Source organism: Podarcis melisellensis (genome assembly GCF_964234715.1).
Source record: "Podarcis melisellensis genome assembly, chromosome: 1".
NCBI lineage: Eukaryota > Metazoa > Chordata > Lepidosauria > Squamata > Lacertidae > Podarcis > Podarcis melisellensis.
Genome location: NC_138528.1, coordinates 70,604,828 through 70,624,528, shown reverse-complemented (window position 1 = coordinate 70,624,528; position 19,701 = coordinate 70,604,828). Strand labels below are relative to the sequence as shown.

Below are 19,701 nucleotides of genomic sequence, written 5' to 3'. Positions count from 1 at the left end.
ACCCCCAGCCTGCTCTCCGTAGCGGCAGCACCGGCAGCATGCAAATCCCAGCCTCTCTCCATCTCCCCCCGCTTTGCCTTTGCGCTGCACGTGGAGCGCGAGAGGGGTCTTCCCAACCAACTGTCCCAGGCAAGGGAAGAAGAAGTAAAGATTCCACGTGCAACTTTTCTTTCGAGCTGTCTTTGGGCGTTGGGGGGGGGGGGAGGACTCCAGCTGGCTTGCCAGGTTTCTGTTTTGTATTGTTTTCCCTGGGGGAGGAAGTGTAGCGGGGTGTTATTGGCTGGTGGAATTTCAGGCTTTTGTTGTGGTCGATCCCTCTCAAGCGTTGTAGATGAACTCAAAAGTGCCACTTCCGCTCAAGGGACAATACCTCGCATCCTGTCAATAGCCGACTGGAGGGATGATTAGATTTTGTTGTCTTAGGCTGTGTGGATGCAGAGGGGATGCGTGTCCGGTGAGTTATATGGGGTTGGGGTCCTTCTGCTCCCACAGATGCAAATCGCCTTGGGGAGGGAGTTTTGCACTGTCTGAGAATTCAGAACAACTTCTGGGTCGGCCTGTAAGAGAACCATGTGCTCGCTTTTTGCCTGACATAACTTTTTTTTTTTGCCAATCGTGCGATTTTATTCCTAAATTTGTCCATTGAAAATCATTCTCTTTTAATTAATTAAAAAGTTGCTTTTCCTTATTACTCCTCCTTCCTCGAGTTATTTTCCTCAGCCTGTAAAAAAGAGAAATAAAAAGAGAGAGTAGACTTTACCAGTGGGGTAAGTTTTCCACAACACTTTACTGGCAGCTGAACCCCACTGAGTTGCGCCCGGTCCTACTTAAGTTTACTTCGACATGTTAACCTGAGCTCAGTGGAAAATTGCTGCCCCTAATAAAACTGTTTAGGACTGCAGCCTTTCTTCCAAGCAAAGCATCCTTGCCCAGTTAGCCCTGCCAGCTTCAGCGGGATTTACTCTCAAGTAACGAGGGAGCGGCTAGGATCGTAGCCTCACGCCTTGTTGTGCTTTCATAGAATGAACGTGGTTTTAGATCAGCCATGTGCTTCTAGACGGGGCACCGGAGAAGTTACACACCTGGACTTGGGAGGCCTTCGGTTTGGGGGAGACTTGCCTGTGAGGCAGCATGTTGAGGGTGGTAAGTGTGCCTCCCTCAGCTCTCCTGTGTGAGTCAGCAGTGTCAGGGAAGAGAGAGATTCTGCACCATTTGTAGAAAGCCTTGCGAGAACAGAACATCTCTCCCTTCCTAACCTTGATCTCAGAAAAGTTGAGGGTCCTGCACAAGTTTCAAGCGGCATAGGCGCTCCTAACTGTGCATAGGATTTGGGCCGCACGTGGTAGCAAGTCCGAATCTTGCTCGTCTCCTCTTCATTCGATTCAGCAGCCCAGCACTAAGACTGTGGCTGGGTGATCGGCATGAAATCGCCTGGTAGAGGCACTGGGGTTTTTAGTTCTCCAAAGCCCTGCCGGGATTCCTTCAGCTTCCAGTAGGGGAAAGTCCCGTTCAGATCAAAAAGCCGCCTTCGGAGACCGGCATCCGATTCCTTAGCAGCTCGCAGTCACTTCGCTGGGATGACTTTCCCCCCCTCCTTAAGTTTGACACAAGATGAGGCCGAATAACGGCAATATGGGACTTATTCCCATTGCGCAGTGTTTAGAGTAGGGCTCAGCCAAACCGGCGTGTTGAATTCTACCCTGAGGGCAGCGCAGTGCCGGGATACGTCTATGTACCTCTTGATCTGTTTAATCCTGATTTCCGCACTTTGATATAACTAAAAGAATCGTCACCCCGGGGTTGCAAAAATTCCAAATGTCTCCCGCGGGCGAGTTTTGTTCTCCCTAAGTTTGGAAATATTTGTCGTGCGCTCTACGCCTCCGGCGCTGCAAAAGATGCCCCCCAGTCGCCTGCATGGACATGAGTTTGGTTCCTGGTGCATCTCCCACCTGATGCTTCTTCCGTGCATTGATTGACACAACACGCCCGTCAGGGCTCAATAATGCAGGCATCCGAGGGCAGAGCGTCAGGCAGCAGCCGGCGTTCCCTCGCACGCATGCAAAGTGCGCATTTGGGCCGTTTTCTTATAGATCTCGCTGCAAGGCAAGGCTAGCCGGGTTGGAATCGGGGTGTTGGGGGGGACACCGCAGGTAAAATTAAGTCTCTTCTTAGACTTTGCGTCTTTTGGGTGCAGGAGTAGGCAAGTTTACGAATCACACAAGTCTCTTCAACAGCTAGGGATTTGTTTTAGATCTTATCACTCGATGGGGGAAGAAATGTTGCGCCGTATACATCTTAATAATTTGTGTGTCGATTTATTAAAACAAGACTGGAAAAAGAATCTCAGACTTTATGGCAATTAAAATGTGGGTTTTAAAAAATGCACGAGGCTCCCTCGTGATAATGTATAAACTAAACTAGGAGAAATAAGTTTAGTGAAAATCGTGGAAGGCGCTAGGCGCAAACTTTGTTGGTAAGAAAACAATTTGAATGAAAGGAAAGGAATAGTCAAAATTAGAATGTGTTGTAGATGTGCAGTTTAGGAAATTTTGAGGAAAAAAGCTGTCCAGAAGAACCGGATAAATTAAAACGCAGGAAGAGAAACAGGAATGCAGGTTAGCAAAGGACTGTCTTTTTAATTGGGGAGGAATATCAGAATTAAAATGTAAACAAGAACTAGAAAATTTCTAGCGATCCCGACTTTTTCAGAGCAACCCTTTATATGTCTACCCAGAAGCAAGTTCAATTGAATGTAAGTGGAGTTACTCTAAGGTAAGTGTACATAGGGTTGCAAACTTAAAACTACTTATTCCTCCGAAGCGGGCATTTAAATGGGCCAGAATATCTTACGTGGTCTTGTTAGCGGATGAGAAAAGAAGAAACGCTTTCATTAAGTTTTGAAGGATCAATCTCCCCACGTGAATTGAAATGAAACCAGATTAGGGCAAATTCGTTGTTTCGCTGTTCATCCCTAGGATTTGGGTGCCTGCCTATATTGCGCCGAGCGCTCTGCCCAGGTAGGTGCTGGGATCCCAACCAAACCCGCCCATTTGGGGACTTCGGACACAGCAGTGATGCTCCCTTCTTGGCCTTTTGGAAACGCGTGCAGCTATTTTGGAAACAGAAAAGTTCCCCCGTCTTGATCTGCGAAAGCAGTAGGTGGTGATGGGACCGGCCTGGTCCCTAAGCACAAAGGCGGACCCACAAAGCGCCTCTTCTGTTTTGGGGGCCTGGGGGGAGGCGGCTGCCCCCCGCGCGCCCTCCGCCTCGCATCCCCTTGCGTCGAGGTGCGAAGAATATCAAAAGGGCGAGAGAGGCGCGCTAAGTTTTTCCACTGGTGGTTGCTCACATGATCCCGGCGCCTCCTGGCACTCTGAAAAGCCTCTTTCAAGGTTTGACTGCCCAACACACCTTTTTTTTAAAAAAAAAAAAAATCCTAAAAAGAAAATGATTGAGAGACTTTTCTCTTTCATGCAACATTAAACACCCACACCCCTCCCTCTTTTGGATTTATTCTCTCCATCTCTTCACAGTTCTACTTCTCTTCCCCAGCCTCGGCTTCTAATTAACACTTCTAAGGAAGTGAAAGTTCCTCAAATGCCTCCCCCCGTTGGTTTTCGGGCAAGGCACCCTCAGGAACAGCAAACCAGCAGTTCAGCTTGAACCCATAATTTAGGGTCCTGTTCTCTTGGCCCGCTTCGAGCTATGCGCCAGTGTTCCTTTGCGACCGCCCAGCACCCGCGTATCAATTCATGTTTATTACTCTGTTTACAATATCTCCTCTTTCCTCCATCGCGGAACCCAGGGCGGCGTACACGTGCTTCCCATGCGGTCTCCTATCCAGACGTTCGCCCTTTCTCGGTCCTGCTTAGCTTCAGCCCAGCGGGGGCCTTCGGAACACATCACAAGTCGCGATTCCGCTCAGCGAAAGTCGAAGGGGCCACTTTGAGAGAGTTGAATTCAGCGGAGTTCTTCAGCTCGACCCAAAACTCTAAAAAAAACACACCCCTCTTCCTCCTTCTAGTGAACTGCCGCCTTGCATCTCTAGCGCACCCCGTAGTTGATGTTAAGTAAGGGAATAGGAAGCAATACCGCAATCCTAGCTAACCGTGTCTACTCAGAAGCAAGTTACGGGTAAGTTAGTTTAGGGTTAGTCCGAGTAAACTCTTTGGATTTCTGTGACCAAGTGCGAGTGCGAAGACCGCAGCCTGCCACCTGACCTTGCCTCCTCCAGTTTCGAGTGACTTCTAGCAGCCTGCTGCTGTATGTACTTACTCAGGAGTAAGCCCCACTGTTGTCAACGGAACTTCTTCCAAAGTAAGAGTGCGAGAGAAACTTTGCAGCCAGCCTAAGTCGTCTTTTACAACTCTCTCCGCCACCTGAGCATCCTGACCAGCATTCTCAGGAAGTCAGTCCGTTAAGCTCACTCTGCGATTCTGTGCAGAGTTACTAAGTTGTGAGACTCACCGAGGTTGGCGAGACTTATTTCTATGTAAACCTGCGGGCGAGCGGTCCGCAACGGGGTTTAGGATTACAGGCCGCATTTCCTATATGAGCCTATGTATCTTCCCTCCTTCTAATTTCTCTGTTGACCTCCCTCTTATTCCCGGCTCCTCTCCCCCTTTCTTCTGTTCTCGCACCCTCTACCTTGTCTTCCCCTAAAAGTTCCAGTACATAGTGCGCGGGAAGGAATAACCCTGCAGTCACTTCTCTTGGGAGGAAGGGTCCTCCCCCCGCCCCCTTTTAACCCACTGGGCCACCCCCTTCCCCTCTCCAGTTTTCCATTAAGCCTTGCTTTACCGGTCAGTGTTAGTCGTGCAACCCAAGTACGGTAAGTAAGTCTACAGGATCCCATTCTTAAGCACCATGGCTCGATAGATTCACAAATTCATGCCGTATCATAGCTTTTACGCACCTCCCTGCGAGTAAGCCCCATTGATTTCAGTCAAGGGAACAACGCAGCAACTCTTAAACACATTTACTGAATGTCCAAAAGAACTCAGTGGGACATCCAGGTAAGTTTGTGTAGGAGGATCGGCGTGCAGTTGTGTTTAAATCTAATAGCGCCCTCCTTTCTACCCAGAAGAAAGACTCATTTGCTTCAAGTAAGTAAGTGGGGCATAGGATTGAAAGCTAAACATCAGTTGCCTTGAAAGTAATTCCTATTGATTTCATCGGGACTTACTTGCAAGTGAGCGTGGTTAGAATAGCACCGAAGGTTAAAAGCGCGCGCAGCATGACCTAAGTAAATCCCACTGAAATCAGCCGGAAGCTTCTGAGTAAATAAGCATAGGATCTGGCAGCGCGGCTGTAATCCTATATAGTGGGATTTACGTCTGCATAAATATTCTTAGGATGGAGGTTTAATTAACCCATCTGCATATAAGATTCAGATAAATCAGTGGAACTCAACGGAAGCAACCAGGAGGGCACGATGCAGACAAAATTAAGCACTTGCTTAAAGCTCTCATTTAAATGAATGTCCTTACTTTTGGCAGGATTCCCCCACTTGCTTCCTTGACAGGAAGTTCTATTGAAATGAATGGGTATAACTTCAATTCTTCACACATGCGTTTGGCGGTGAGCGTCATTGACTGAACATAGCGGGGCTTACTTCGAAGTAAACACGCACAGAATGCGGTTGCGCGGCTGACAGTCCGACTGACACATTTGCCACGGGAGTCTTAAGTTCCCTTAAAACCAAAGCCCCCAAGAGGGTGGCTGCAGTCCTAGCTACGCTTTTTTTTTTTTTGGCCGGGGAGGGGCAGGAGGAGGTGAAGCGTCACTAACCGCTGAACACGTTTACTTGGAAGCAAATCTGATTAACTTCAGCGCGACTTATGTTCAGAGATGCGCGCTTAAGAATCTCGCAGTCCGGATGGCTGCGGATTGTCCCGCTGTGCCCCAAAGTGTTTACTCCCAGGAAAGAGCGCGTAGGACTGCAGCCGTCTGCCAATCGTTCTCTGATGAGTGGCGACTGCGAAGGAAAGGGGGAAGCGGGGGGGGGGATTGTGGTTAGGAGTGCGCGCGCGCGCCTGTTGTGGGGTGGAGAGGGGAGAGGAAAGGAGAGAAAATAATATTTCACTTTCTCTTTTGTGCTCACTTTCTCTTGGGTCGTTCGGTTCCACGCTCCCCCCCCCCGACTTTACCGCTCCCTCCCTGCCTCCCGGCTGTGTGCTTGTTGGTGTGTGTTGTTGCCTCGTCTTGCCTTGCCGTCGGGGGTGGGGGTAAGAAGAGAGAAGCGGCGGCGGCGGCGATATAGCAGCCCTGCCTCCTTTCGCCTTCCTCCGATCAATGCCCCTGGCCACTCACTTTCTGATGTTGCACGACGGGAAATGCTTTGAATACTTACGACATGGCCGCTCACGTTGATTGCCAAGATTGACAGCAGTAAACCAGCGCCTTCGCTTGTATCAGGAGGGGAGAGAGAGAAAGAGAGAGAGAGAGGCGGGGGGAGCAGGGAGGGGGAAGCCAAGCCCAACAACAAACAATAATGAACCCGATTGTAACTAAATCTCCAGGCAACCCGTCAGCAAACTTCTCCTGACGATCTGGATCCTGCGCATCCGTGGCCCGAAGAAACGCAGCCAGCCAGTAGCTCAGTGAATTTATTCCTTTCGTTAGTATTTCTGCAGCTTGTTTACCCAGCCCTACAGACACTCATTCACCTTTTCCTTCCTTCCGTCCGGCTACGGCAGTTTGTTTGTTTATTATTGTTATTGTTTTTAAAGGAAGGACCCCCAAGGCTTATAAAACGCCACACTGGATCTCGAAGGAGGTAACTAGGAGAAGCAAACCGGCGCAGCGCTCGTTGTGTTGCTGATACCTGTTGTGGACTTGCGGTCGTGTGTGGTGCGCAGCCTGGTTGGGCTGGGGGGGGGGGAGACGGCGGGCGCGTTCCTTAGTCGTGTTTTGAAAAGGGTCTTCCACGTTTTGTATGTGTCGCTTTATACCAGAGAATACGGTATTGTTTCTCTCCCCCCCCCCTCCCCGCTGTCTTTTAAGGGCTTGCTGGTTGCAATTGACCAAAGCAGCAGCAGTATTAGCAGCAGCCGCAATAGCGGCGTCCGGAGGTAGATTGTGAAGTTAGGGAGATTTCTGAATGAATCCCCGGCGTGGCTGCTTAGTGCTGGACTTTTTGGGGAGGGCGGTGTTGGTGGCGGCGGCGCCGACTGGGATGGGATGGGAAGAGGCGAACTGGTGGAGAAAGTCCTTACGCTTCTGACCTGGGGTGAGTTGCTCTGGGGAGGATCCTGAGGCGGCATAAAAAAAGACCCCGCTTCTCTCTGAAATCACAACACTGCTGCTGCTGCTGCTTCCCACCCCCTTTCCTTTCCGCCCTCCAAGTGGTGTGTCTATTTTAAAACGTAGTGACAGATCAGCGTTGTATTTTAAGATCACCCGCTGCCTGCGAACACATGGCGCTCTAGAGATACTGCGCGTAAGAGTGATACCAACAGAGGCAGGCGAGCGAGGAAAAATATAAAGCCCTTAAATCAATCTTTGGGAGCCTAAAGCTTCTGCCATTCCTCCGAAGTCCTCACCCTTGGAGATAGTAAGGATGAAGGAACGAGGGGGCTTTGCTAGCGCCTCTGATTTCTCTGTTAACTTTGTGGTGGTTAAACTTGCCGAGAAGTTCGCTGCTAGTGTGCTTATATATCTGTAGAACAGATCCTTAAGAGAAAGGCGGAGGGGGGGGGGAGTATTATACCGCTAGGTGGTAATGCTGGATTTGACCACAGAGGGGCAGTGTATCGAGGATTTGCTGTTCCTGTGGCGCCTTATCTCTCTGCAGGCAGAGGCTGGGATAAAGTTATACTGAAAACTTTAAAATTGATATCACACCCTAATTTGTGTTCCACAGGGAGGGGGAGAGAGCGAAAAAAAGAGTGAGAGCCCAACAACACACAGGGCTCTGCTTACACCATGAGAAGGGGAGCTCTTGGCTGCATTGTGGGCTCGCCCAACATTCAGCTGGGGATTTCTTGCTGTGTCTTAGCTCTCGCCGGAGGTCATGCAAATCGACCTTAAAAGAATGCATAAGCCATAAATTAAAATAAACCCCGTAGCCACGGGCTGATTCATAAGTAGACAATACCTAACCTGGACAAAACGGCTTCCTTTGCGAGCTGGAAGAAAAGAATAGTGCCTAAAGTAAACGCAAAGTAAGTTCCCAGAACGTATTTTCTTTTGCATTAATGTCGTTGTTTTCTGTTGTTATTTCGAGCAACTTTAATCTCAGGGAAACTGCCTTCAACCGCAGTTTTAAGCATACTTTGCAGAGATGGTAGGGAGGCAGCAAGGTGGTTTGGTGGGAGCGCTAGCCCCCCCTTTCATAAGTGGTGCTTCTTGTCATTTTTGAAGAAGGATCTTTTTTTAAAAAAAAAATATTAAGATGGGTTTGATGTAATTTATTTTGAAGATCTTTCAATCTTCTGTTGTAAATCTGGTCTGTGTCTGAAAAATTGCATGTCACTTAGCCAGGCATTGTGATTGTGTGTGTGTGTGTGAGTGAGAGAGAGAGAGAGAGAGAGAGAGAGATCACCTGGTGCTTTTATTTTGCTTTACGTTGTATTGTTGAAATGTCGCCTTACAAATATTCCTAAAGTTATATATAAGAGAGGGCGTTTGGCAGGAGATAAAAGTTCTCTGTTTGATCCAGTGGTAAAACAGGTGTGTATGTCGTATGTATGGGACAGAGTACACGAAGGTGTGTGTGTATGAATGTATACAACATGACACTGTACCACACACACATACAACTTGCACGAGTGTATATAACGGGCTTTTTGTTGCTGCGGGATCTGAAGTCTTCCAGCTCTCCCCCGCCACTCCCGCCACCTTTGGGACCGCCTTGGAGCCGCTTTGCAGCCGGGGTTCCTTGTGTGCGCGCGCGTCTGAGGAGCAGAGCAGGGCCTTGGGGTCAATCAGAGGCGCAGATCATATTGATTTGATTGCCGCCACCTCTGCTTTGCGGAGGACTCGTTTCCCGGGTGCTTTTTTTTTTAAGGACGGCGAGAAGGGAAGAGGTGGCAAATGTGAAAAGGCAGTTGAGCGTTGTTGTGTCTGTGTGTCAGGGTGATCTCGCCGGGGCTTGGGAGCCTGCGGTCAGGAGATTAGCTACGTCCTCCTGGGTGTTCCCCCAAAAACACAGACAGGGAAACTTTCCGAGATAAACAAGTCTATCTGCGCCTGTTGTTATGCAGATAAAGGAGACAGGTTGCATGTGGGTTTCTTTTTTTAAATAGCCCATCGTAGTAGGGTGAGCAGCTTTGAACCTAATTTTAATTTGAAAAGGGAGAGGAACGTACATTTAAAATATATTTTCATTTTTAAAATGACGGTGTGATTGAAACTGGTGGGCATCTCGGTCTAAAGTGACTTTTTACTTTTTGAAAAACCCTGTAGCTGGGTGGGTTTGACTGTGGTTGGGTGGGCAGATGGTAGTGTTGTAGAAACTGCTTTGAGATTGCAGCTAGATTGCACTTGTTATACTGACTCCCTTGTGTGGGCTCATTGCATCAAACCGCTCTGCCACAAAGCAAATCGTTTTTAAGATGGACACAAAATTTGTCCTGCAACGCGAACCTCTGTCTAAAACGTTTGGAAGCCCTGTGCAAGATGATGTATCTTAAGACTCTTCTCCCTCGCTTTTTGGCATCCGATTTCTGTATGTATGATATCTCCCTTTTATAATTAGTAACCGTATCTCGAAGTTAATCTTTTTTAAAAAATTAAAAATAAATCTGATCCTCTCCTCCAATGTATTTTTAGGGAGGTACATATTTGAATGAAAATAATTAGGTTACTTGGATTACGTTTGCAGCTTGAAGTAGCTTGACACCTGGCAGAGAACTGCTTAAGCGTTTTCTTTAAACTCTGCCTCCTTCTCCATAACTGCGTTTCTTATAATACATTCTTGTGTTAAGTGAGAAAGGCTGTTTGTAAAACAATCCCCTGGCTAGTCCCAGTGTTGGGTGAAGCTGATCCTGTAATGGCATTTTGTTTTGAACAGTTGCTGTAGTTGAAGTTCCCTCATAAGGTAAGGTGGCACTGGCTCTCTGAAAGGAGGTCCAAATGCCACATTTATAATTAGACTGCCAATTCAGCACATTGTATCCATTGCTATACAGGGATATACTTGCTGTGTCTGGCCTCTCTCAATAGCCTGTATTCAGAATTAGCCAATTCAACTACTTCAACTTCGGCATCAAATTTAGAATAGGCAATGAGAGAACGGGAGGGGGGCCGAGAGAGAAAGCAAACAATAACTCTGCAATCTCTCCCCTCAGCTGGCCATGAAAGGCCAAAGAATATAAGGAGAGCAATTCATAACAATTGTATTGAGGAATCCATACATCAAATACAACAAGTTTGTCGAGAGGAGTTTTTTCCCCCTTTTTAAAGAAAAAAGTTATTTGGGGGAGGGAACTAAAATCAGCCAGTGTGGATTCAGGAAAAAAAAAGTTCCTAGCATGTATTTCTTTCCTTTAAAAAAAATGCCCAAAGGATATAGGACAATTACACCTGTGCTTGCAACTGAACACAGGTCCCTGGGAAAACTGGCAGGAAAAGTCTTTAGCCCCTCCTGAGGACTATAAGAAGAAACTTTGCTTGCAGGCAGCAGCAGCAGCTCTCCCGCCCCCTGTGCAGTCAGTCACAAGGAGCAGAGCTTCAGGCAAGCCGTGGTTGCTGCTCCTGCAGCCGCCGCCGCCGCCTCCTCCTGCTCGGCAGAGGGGCAGTTGATCGCTCTTCGGCGGAGAGCGGAGGGAATAGGCTGTCGGGGAGGGAGAAGGAAGAAGGTCATTTGCATTCTCAGGCCCTTCCTCTCAATCAACGACCTTCTAATTCCCGGGGAAGGAAGGCGCTGGTTGCTTTAGGGTTAGCTGGCGATCCTCGCGTACGAGGCGCGGGGGGGGGGTGTGCTTCGCCGGCCGAACTTCTTCAAACTTACCCCCCCCCAGCCCCCGCCCCAGCTCTGCTGTGTCGGAAGCGACCGCTGTGGAGGGATACAGAGGCGGCCAAGTGCGCCGTCGGCGGCGGCAGGGTCCGCAGGGAAAGTGGGAGGTGAGGCGTCCGCAGGGGGTTTGGTGGTTTGTCTCCAAAGTTTCCCCACAGATGGCGCGGCGGCTCCGGCTCGGTGGGGGCGAGTGGCAGCCGCGGGCCAGCAGCGAAGAACACGCGCCGCAGCGCCTCTGCCTTGCAACACCCCTCGCCACAGCGGCGGGACTGGGCTGGGGGGCGGGGGAGCCGCCGCCGCCGCCGCTGGCCACGCTTTATCTTTCTTTCAGTGCTCCTTCTCGCTTCTCCAGGCAGGCTTGGCTGCAGAGTTTGTCTGGGCCTCGCTCCTTCCCCCTTGGCTTGTGCCAGGAGTGCCGCAACTCGTTTACACTGGATTAGCCCCACTGATCTTAATGCGACTGCTCTGGGACAAATGAGTTGTGTGACTGCTGCCTCCCGCCACTGGTGTCCCATGTAAACATGTCCCCCGCGCTGAACAGTGCAGACGTTGGCATTATTGCACCGCAAATAGGCTTGTATGTGTGCTTATCCATCTCTCTATCTCACACACACCTCCAGTCCAAACTCCACATACACACGCACCCCTCAGGAATGTGTTAGCTATGCAGTAGGCAGTATATTCCAGGAGTATATTGTCTCTTTGTGTATATGGCTGTTGGATTGTGATTTTAATTATTTATGTTTGTACACTATGTTGAGTGATATCTTCTGAGAAGAGCAGCGTGAAAATGCCTTAAAATTCTCCTCTTTCCTAAACACAATACTGGAGGTTGGGCATTTGATAGAATGTTATGTGATAATATGATGTGGGTGTATATTTTGGTCACATAAGAGTGTAACAGTTTAGGTGAATGGAATGAATATTTCCATAGGGTGTCATGTGGCCAGCTATGAAGTTTGATTGACTAGGTTCAGGGAATGAGAATAAGGATTCTGCTACAGCTATGCTTATAGATTGGCCTTATCAGAAGCAAACCATACTGAATTCATTTTTATTACCAAGTAGGTTAAGATTTCTCTTAATAGTGTAAATACGGTATATGTTTCAATCTATATCAGTTCAGTGTTTGTGGGCGTTGCATACATATATACACAATCCAATGTTCAAAACTATATAGCCTTCAAATAAGGGCAAGCTTTAAAAAATAATTGAAGATAGTTGTATGATGTGAATATGTTGCAGTGCTTCATACTGAGGTATTAACCCAAAACAAAAGTCAGTTTTTGTGGCTTGGGCATGTCTATCTCCTATAGTTAGTCCATTTCTGACATTTTTACCAAATATGTTTTAAAGAGGAAAATAATGGTGTTAAGTTCAGGGTAACCTCTTTCTGTGGGGGTTGGAGAATCAGTGAATGTGTAGGAAAAGCTGGAAAAGGGATGGAGATCAGGCCTCCATACATGAGTAGAAGTAACTATTTTGCTTCTGGTGGACATAAAAAAGTTTCTTCATTGAAAACCTTATTATATTTGTCAAGCACTTTAATCACCCTAGGAAATACCTCTTTATAAAGCATATCAAGGTAGCTAGCTTTTTATGTGAAATATCTGAAAAATAATTCAATGTTTAATCCCGTCCCCAATTCATAGTGTGACTGCACTGGGTGTGTACCGCTCTTGGCAGATAGAAAATTCAATGTGTGTCTGTATGTGTGTATGTATGCGTGTATGCAAGGCAATTCTGTACAGAGCTGTTTTTAATGCTAGCTAATAACAATATTAGATTGTCATTGTAAGGTAGATTCCAATTAGTGGTGTTTCCTACTATGAAAACAGAGACTGAGTTTCTAGAGTAGCACTAGATTGATGAGATGTGAATTACAGTACTAATTCACCTGTAGTTTATTCCAAGAGTGGAATGCCCAGAAACAAACCTCTTCAGCATATTGTCTATTTTTCTTTTTCTCGCCTTTTCCCCAGCTATAATAGGTTGAACTGTGTAGTAAATATGAAGCTCTTGGCCAGCTCCTAAATAGGTATTTAAATTTTGTTGTAGTTGTTACATAGAAATATTATACCTCTATATTCTCTATACCTCTATAAACTGAGGCAAATGAATAATTCATCCCTGCCCCCAATTTCCTGTGCCTGCTTTTGGACACATCTTTTAGGTGATGTTACAGTTTGTCTAGTATTGCCCTGTTCTGAAAACGTGTAGAAGTTATGTGGTATCCATCAGTATTACATTGAGAATTGGGGTGTTATTTCCGGCCCCTGTGCAGTTCACTCATGCATGCTCACTAAGAAGCGCCACTTAAATTGTAGTGTTATTCGGAAATAAACTGAGTTCAATGGGACTTGAATGCGTATGCATACTTAGGATTGAGGTGCCAAGTTATATAGAGGAGGTGAGTTCATTATGTATATTTGCCAGACCAGAAATCCACTGATTTTAAAACCGTGATGATATTGCAATTATGATAAATTATCCCTTTCATTATAATTTTGTTTGGTCTAGAATTAGCCTGTTTTGGACATTGCCATAATGAATAATCGTGCCAATTTCTGGTTTGTAGCTATCTTAGAAAGTCATGAGTTATTTGACACTGATGAAACTGCTACACATACCCATCAGATATTCAAGTATTCAGTGAAGTTTTAAATAATTCTCTTTCAATTAGTATAACAGGAACTTGAAAAATGGATTTCTGTTAAAGAAACAAGAATCGGTACATAGTGATTTCTTCCCTCCCCTTGCATACTTGACAATTCTTCTATCAGTTTTAGCCATGCATGCATTTTTAAATAAAGAACAACCTCTTCACAGTTTTAAAACTCTGTTTAGAAGTACTTATTTAATAAGAAAAAAGTCAGTTAGAAAATGTGGTTGTTTGGTTATTTGTAATATAAATGAATGCTTTTATGTTTCTGAATACAAGTGAAACGCTATCAGGTTACTGTGATTAGGAGTATCATGCAAAGCACAGATTACCTACAACTAGTTGATTTACAGGTATGTCAGATCTACCACAGTGATGTAAACCTATATCATTGTTCCGTGTAAAAAGAATGTTAGATACAGGCGTAGACATATTTGCATATTTTTACTATTTTTAAATATTTGGTAGAATTTGTTAAAGGCATTAACAAGCAGCAATACCGGAATTATTGTCTTTGTATGCTGTGTTTATATTTTTGTAAAAAACTGCCTTGTTCGTATGACAGTTTTTACTGTATGGCATTCCAACAATCATAATAACTAATAGTTTTCTTCTGTTGTATACAGATTGTACCTGTTGACATGCAGCTTTTTTTGTTATGTGAATTCCCCTATGCAAAATAAAATTAAATGCAGCTGTATTTTGATTGTGCCACAAGAATTTCATCTACTGTGTGTGTGCCATGAGGAAATAGTAGAAGAGCTTTGGTGATTGATTTTTGGTAATTTACTGTACAAAATCCCACAGGGGTAAAATAATACACAGATAATTTGCAAGCAAAGCTACCTGGAAAAAATACGGACCTGTTTATATAGTGTGAGTGTAGGTTATTCCAACTAAGGCATTTTTTTGTACTTTGGAAGATGGGACAATATTGGAATGCCTGCTGTTTGCAACTTCTACAGAACAGATGTATCTAACCCATTGTTTCTCCAGTACACCGAAAGAAGACCTTACCAAACCTGTACATCTCTGAAATGCAGTATTGACTTGATTCTTAACTGCAGGGCCTTCATATCATTGCTCAAAATATCTAACTTTACACCAATATTAGCCATTCTTTTTATAGTGACACTATGCTTAGTAAAAAAACTTCTAAGCACTGAGGTCAGGTGTTGAGATTGGATTCTGGTTTATTTTTTATGAATCAGATAAAGATTTCTGTGCATGAGACCGTATGTGAAGATGAGAGAACAAGAGCATTTCCATATCAAAGGCAATATATCTGAGGCTGCATAGTAATTAAAATGCAGTGGTTTGGACTCTGCGCTATCACTTAAGCAGAGCATTGTTGGGATCTTGTACAGAATGCAGCCGGTTGCCTCTTGCATACTTCTAGAAATACACTTGCAATTTTGCACAAACATTTATGCTAGTCCACACTTTTCTGTGGATAATTTGTATTTCATCCAAGCCATTCAAAGCCAGAGCTATTTTATTTTTTTTGAGCAACCCCCTCATTATGGCTTTTGTGCATCAACTATTTTTATTCCGGTTGTTTGTATTTCCTCTTACCAGAATGATGGCTTGTTTATATTCACATTCACTTTATATTTCCTAAGACTTCCCCCTCCCAACCCTGTCTCACATTTGTATTTTGTGATTGGGAAAAATTCTTTAATTTTGAGGTCAGAATGGGACTCTTTCATAGCCTAATTGAAGAGAGCACAAAAGGTTACATGTAGCATTTTAGGGTAAATCTACTGTATGATAAGGAGAGTTTTTCTTTTAAATATACAATGCACATTTCCTAGTTATGACTCATCCTTACACAATGTAAAGATGAACAAATTCCTCAGAAGAATGCACTGTGCTCTAGGCACACCTTTTCACAACTCTGCTTTCCTCGGGTTATATTTGTAGGGGGAGTTAAATCATTTTGGTTTCTTATGCTAATACTCAAGTGATTTCAGAAGTGAAAAAAAGCCAGTATACTGGGTATTATTCTTGTTTCTTTTGGAATTTTTTATTATTATTACCATGCCTGGTCTTAGAGATTGTTTTTAAAACTTTAAGATTATAATTGAATTAAGAAACTGGTGCTTGAATAGAAAACAGCATTTTGGGTGAACTGTTAAAAGTAAGCAATCTAAGGAATTTATAATTAATATAATATAATATAATATAATAATAATAATAATAATTCTTATTTGCAGGAGTTGGTGTTTTAAGCTTCAGCGTCATGGCTAAATCTTAGCATAGGAAGGGTAGGATGTATCTACTCATCCACATTCCCTGGCAGTTTCAACTGGCTCACATAATCCTAACTTCCTCTCCTAAATATATTTTAGTGGCGCATCAGTGGATTACGTGATGGACCTTGTCATCCCGCTTTTTAAATTCTACTGCTGTGCGTAAGAAATACAATAGAAATGAAAACACTCTTGAAGTGCAGCAGAGTATTTTTCTGCTCTTTTCATGATTCAGATGTCTTGCACTGAGCAGTGTTGTCAGCTTATACTATATTCTGTGTTACCAATAAAGCAAAGTTGGGTTCACACAACCTCCCCCCCCCCCAAGTGTTTTCCCAGTGACTTCTTATGCAGAGCTGTTTGGAACTAGGTCATGCAAAGGATCAGAACTATATGTTCATGTTGCAAAATAACACACATTTGACAAGTGGCCTTTTTGAGGCATGCTGAGCTTGCGTTGATCTTGATGTGTGTCAGATCTTTCATGTGACCTCTTTCACCATGAAGCACATGGAGGGTGATTGTAAAAATGAACTTGTGATGAGAGTAAAATAGTTAAAGTCATTTGAATCCACCTTTAGCCTCAGTTAGTGTGATGCCTCAGGCTATGTGGTACACAAAATACTCTGGGGGCCTTCTGGATGGAAGGTGTTAATGTACAGAGGGGATTTTGTTTTTATAGTACTAAATAGTTGTAAAAGGTTACATAGATTCAGTCTCATTTTATGAGCTATTTCAGAAAGCAAGACTGGTCTTATGGGGTACAGTAGATAAACAGCATTTGAAGCTTTAAACTTATTCCTGGAATGTTGGGTGCTTATTTCTGGAATGTTGGATGCTATTAAAATAATGCAGATTGCCTTAGATATTCCTTAAGGTTTTTTTTGTGAACACTTATACTGCGTCAGACAATAAATAAACTGTTTATCACAGTTCTTTGTTACTTAGCTTTCTTTAGCAAGCTATTCTGTTACAATTCAGTTGTGATTATTTTATTCTATTACAATTCAGTTGAGACTTGTATTTAGTCTTAATTCTTCACATTAAAGTTTGGGGGTTTTTTTTGTCCCTTTGGAACACTGAAATTGTTGGAACCATAAGGCTTCTAATTTTCCTTCCACCTTCTTGAGGTCTGTCGGGATCCAATAAGCCCCATTTGGACTGATGCTTCTGATGTCCCCCCCTCCCCCCTTCTAAAGGCAGCACAGCCCACAGTACTGAAAGCTACTCAGGGGACTTTGGGAGTGGTCTTCAAAGCAGCGCAAGAAGTGGCAGGTTAGCAGCTGAAAACAGGAATTACTTGACCACCACTTGCATGTACCTAAGGACCTCTTTGGATTCTTGTTTTATTATTCAGTATGGTTGTGAGACAGCAACTCAGATTTCATGCATGCATTTGGGATGCATGCACTGAGTCCATAAAGTTCTATCCTACAAAAAGCAAATGGGCCATAGAATAAATGAACTGATCTTTGTTTGTTTTTTGTGCTCTGTGGAAAGAGTTGTATGAACATATCCAGGTAATTGGACGGAGGTCTAGGGTTTTCCTTTCGCCATTTCCTTTTGTGCCAAAAGTGCATACAGTGTATGATAAAAGTGATTCCTACAACAGGCCACAAGCTGCAACAGCCTGTAGTCGAAAAAGGCATTCATGCATGCAAACAGGCTAATTTACATGAATACATTTTTTCCTTCTTATTTGCATTAGTGTGTAGTACTAAGGATAAATATTTCGATTTTAAACTTAGGCTTGCTACTTTAAAATGTAGATTGTTAAATAGTTTAAATTCTCTTACTAAGTTTTTTTCAGTATACAGACTTTGGTAAAACTTTGATCCCACTCAAATCTATAATTTTGATAGTTGTATTGAGCTACTGAGTGTGTTTCCCTTCTTTTCTCCGTTCTGGTTTCAGAAGGAACCAGAATGATTTTGTACATTTTGCAGTACATGACAAAGAGCATGCTGTTTTAATATTATTGTATGGAAGACTATGAGAAAAAAGAATGAAGGGAGAGACAAACGAATGCTTCTACTTCTCTTCCTTCTCTCTTTGTAAAAGAATTAGGAAGAAGAAGGTGCGGAGGGACAATGCTGCACATTTTTAACATCAAAGAGAAAAGTTGCCATAGTTGCAGCCGTAAGCATGAAGTCACTAGTGTACTTCTTAATTATGGTGCAAACCTGCGGCACTTGTGTAGAATTGGGCTCTGTGGATTGGATCAGTCATTTTATATGGAGCTACACAATTTCTGCTCAATGTAATATGCCTATTCCAAATGACTGGTATAAATTTGGGTTGACTATGATTCACCTTTTCCTTCCCTACTTGTCTTTTTTTTTTGAGAGAGAGAGAGGTAGGAATATAGCAAGGGGGTTATATAGAGAATGTTAAGGATGTTATGTGTTCAAAGCAAAAGGTGTTAATAGTTAATAGTTTATGAACCAACAAAACAAAAAAAATGTGTGGGGAATAGCAAAACGTAACTTGCATTCTTCATTACTCATTAGTGCTGGTTATGATTTATGGTATATCTTCCCAGTGAACAGAAAATGCATATATCTCTAGACAGCTCTGTACTTTTTCACTGAATTCCAAGCCGCTGTTTTTAAAAAAATGCAGTGAAATCCTATACATATTTAAAACTTCGTCTCACTTGGTTCAATTTGGCTTATACCCAGGTAGGTGGGTATAGGATTGCAGCCTTAAACAGTGCTCCAGGAAATAACACTTTGCTGTCTTTGACACATCCAATTAATGCTATTTTCCTTTTTTTTTTTTAATTGTGAGTAGAACAAGGGAGCAGGCATCTGAAGCCAGAACAAATGAGAACTTAGGAAAAATAAGAGATGGACTTGTTTAAAAAGAGAGGAAAGCGGGAGAGAAGCTACAGGGTAGTGATAATTTTTATCAAACACGCTAATCCTCAGTCTGTGGCTATATTTGCTGAAATGCCAACAACACTGATTGTTTCTGTAGGTATCGCTCAAAAGAGTTCCTCTTTTTTTGAACTGTTTTCACTCACTCACTCAACCCTATATGTCCTCATCTACATATTGTTGGAGACAGGAACACATTTAGCTCTTTAGCTCAGTCACTGCACACTGTGGGGCAAGGAACCAGACAAGAAACCAGTGCTTAAAATAAGTGTACAATTTATTGAAGAATAACAAAAAGAAAAAGAAAAAGAAACAAGCAAAGTTCAAACTGGTCTAGCAACTTTGGGGTGAAATATAAAGCAGATAGAGATAGAAGGGAGCTGATACCAAATGTGGTGGAGGCAAAGGCAGCGGTTGCCTGGTAGACATGCATGGAGCTGAATTAGGTTATGGAGAGAAATTAACATGCAAATATATGTTGTTGCAAAGTAGCATAGGTACCTATGCAAGACCAAACAGAAACCAAAGTTTAAATATTACTTATTTCAAAGTGGGAGGGGTAGGCAGTAGCATTTAATTGGGGGTTGCAGTAAATTGAGACTGTCCTCAGGATAAGGATGTTGGGAACATACTGGATGCCTCTAGTTGCCAGCAAACAATGAGAGAAACAGCTGCAATAGGAGATGCACATGTTTTGTGCCTCTCCTGCAGCACTGGCTAATCCAAGTAAAATCAAAACAGTGTATCCAGTCCATATATTGAAAACAGGTGTCAAAAGAGGAGTTGCTTTTGAAAAGTTGAAGTAAATATTAATCTTCTCAATTTTTTTGGACTCAGGATTGTTACCTTGCAGCCAGTGAGTCACATCCAGCCCACCATGCTATGGGATGTAGGCTGCCAGACCTTGCCTGCAGCCTTAGCTCCTGTTCTGAATGGATGATTAAGTCT

The 19,701-nt window shown here is 44.0% G+C and overlaps 1 protein-coding gene and 1 long non-coding RNA gene across 11 annotated transcripts in view; one reads left to right on the top strand and one right to left on the bottom strand.

Moving 5' to 3' along the window:
* The window catches only part of SOX6 (SRY-box transcription factor 6), a 451,295-nt gene that overhangs the window by 21,264 nt on the left and 410,330 nt on the right, over nucleotides 1-19,701 (top strand). For 2 of the 10 annotated variants that reach the window (XM_081925928.1, XM_081925926.1), the window contains exon 1: nucleotides 7,679-8,165. The exons of 2 other annotated variants lie outside the window; for them this stretch is intronic. The gene's annotated coding sequence lies outside the window, so the exon portion shown is untranslated. Of the gene's footprint in view, nucleotides 1-6,685; nucleotides 6,779-7,052; nucleotides 7,232-7,614; nucleotides 8,166-19,701 lie in introns of those variants that run through there. 6 more of the 10 variants (XM_081925934.1, XM_081925937.1, XM_081925929.1 and 3 more) reach the window with 6 other exon arrangements.
* LOC309378214 lies at nucleotides 4-6,388 on the bottom strand. The gene is made up of 3 exons (XR_014171854.1): nucleotides 6,104-6,388; nucleotides 5,490-5,530; nucleotides 4-721 (listed from the first exon to the last, which is right to left on the bottom strand). It is a non-coding gene; the product is annotated as an uncharacterized lncRNA (long non-coding RNA).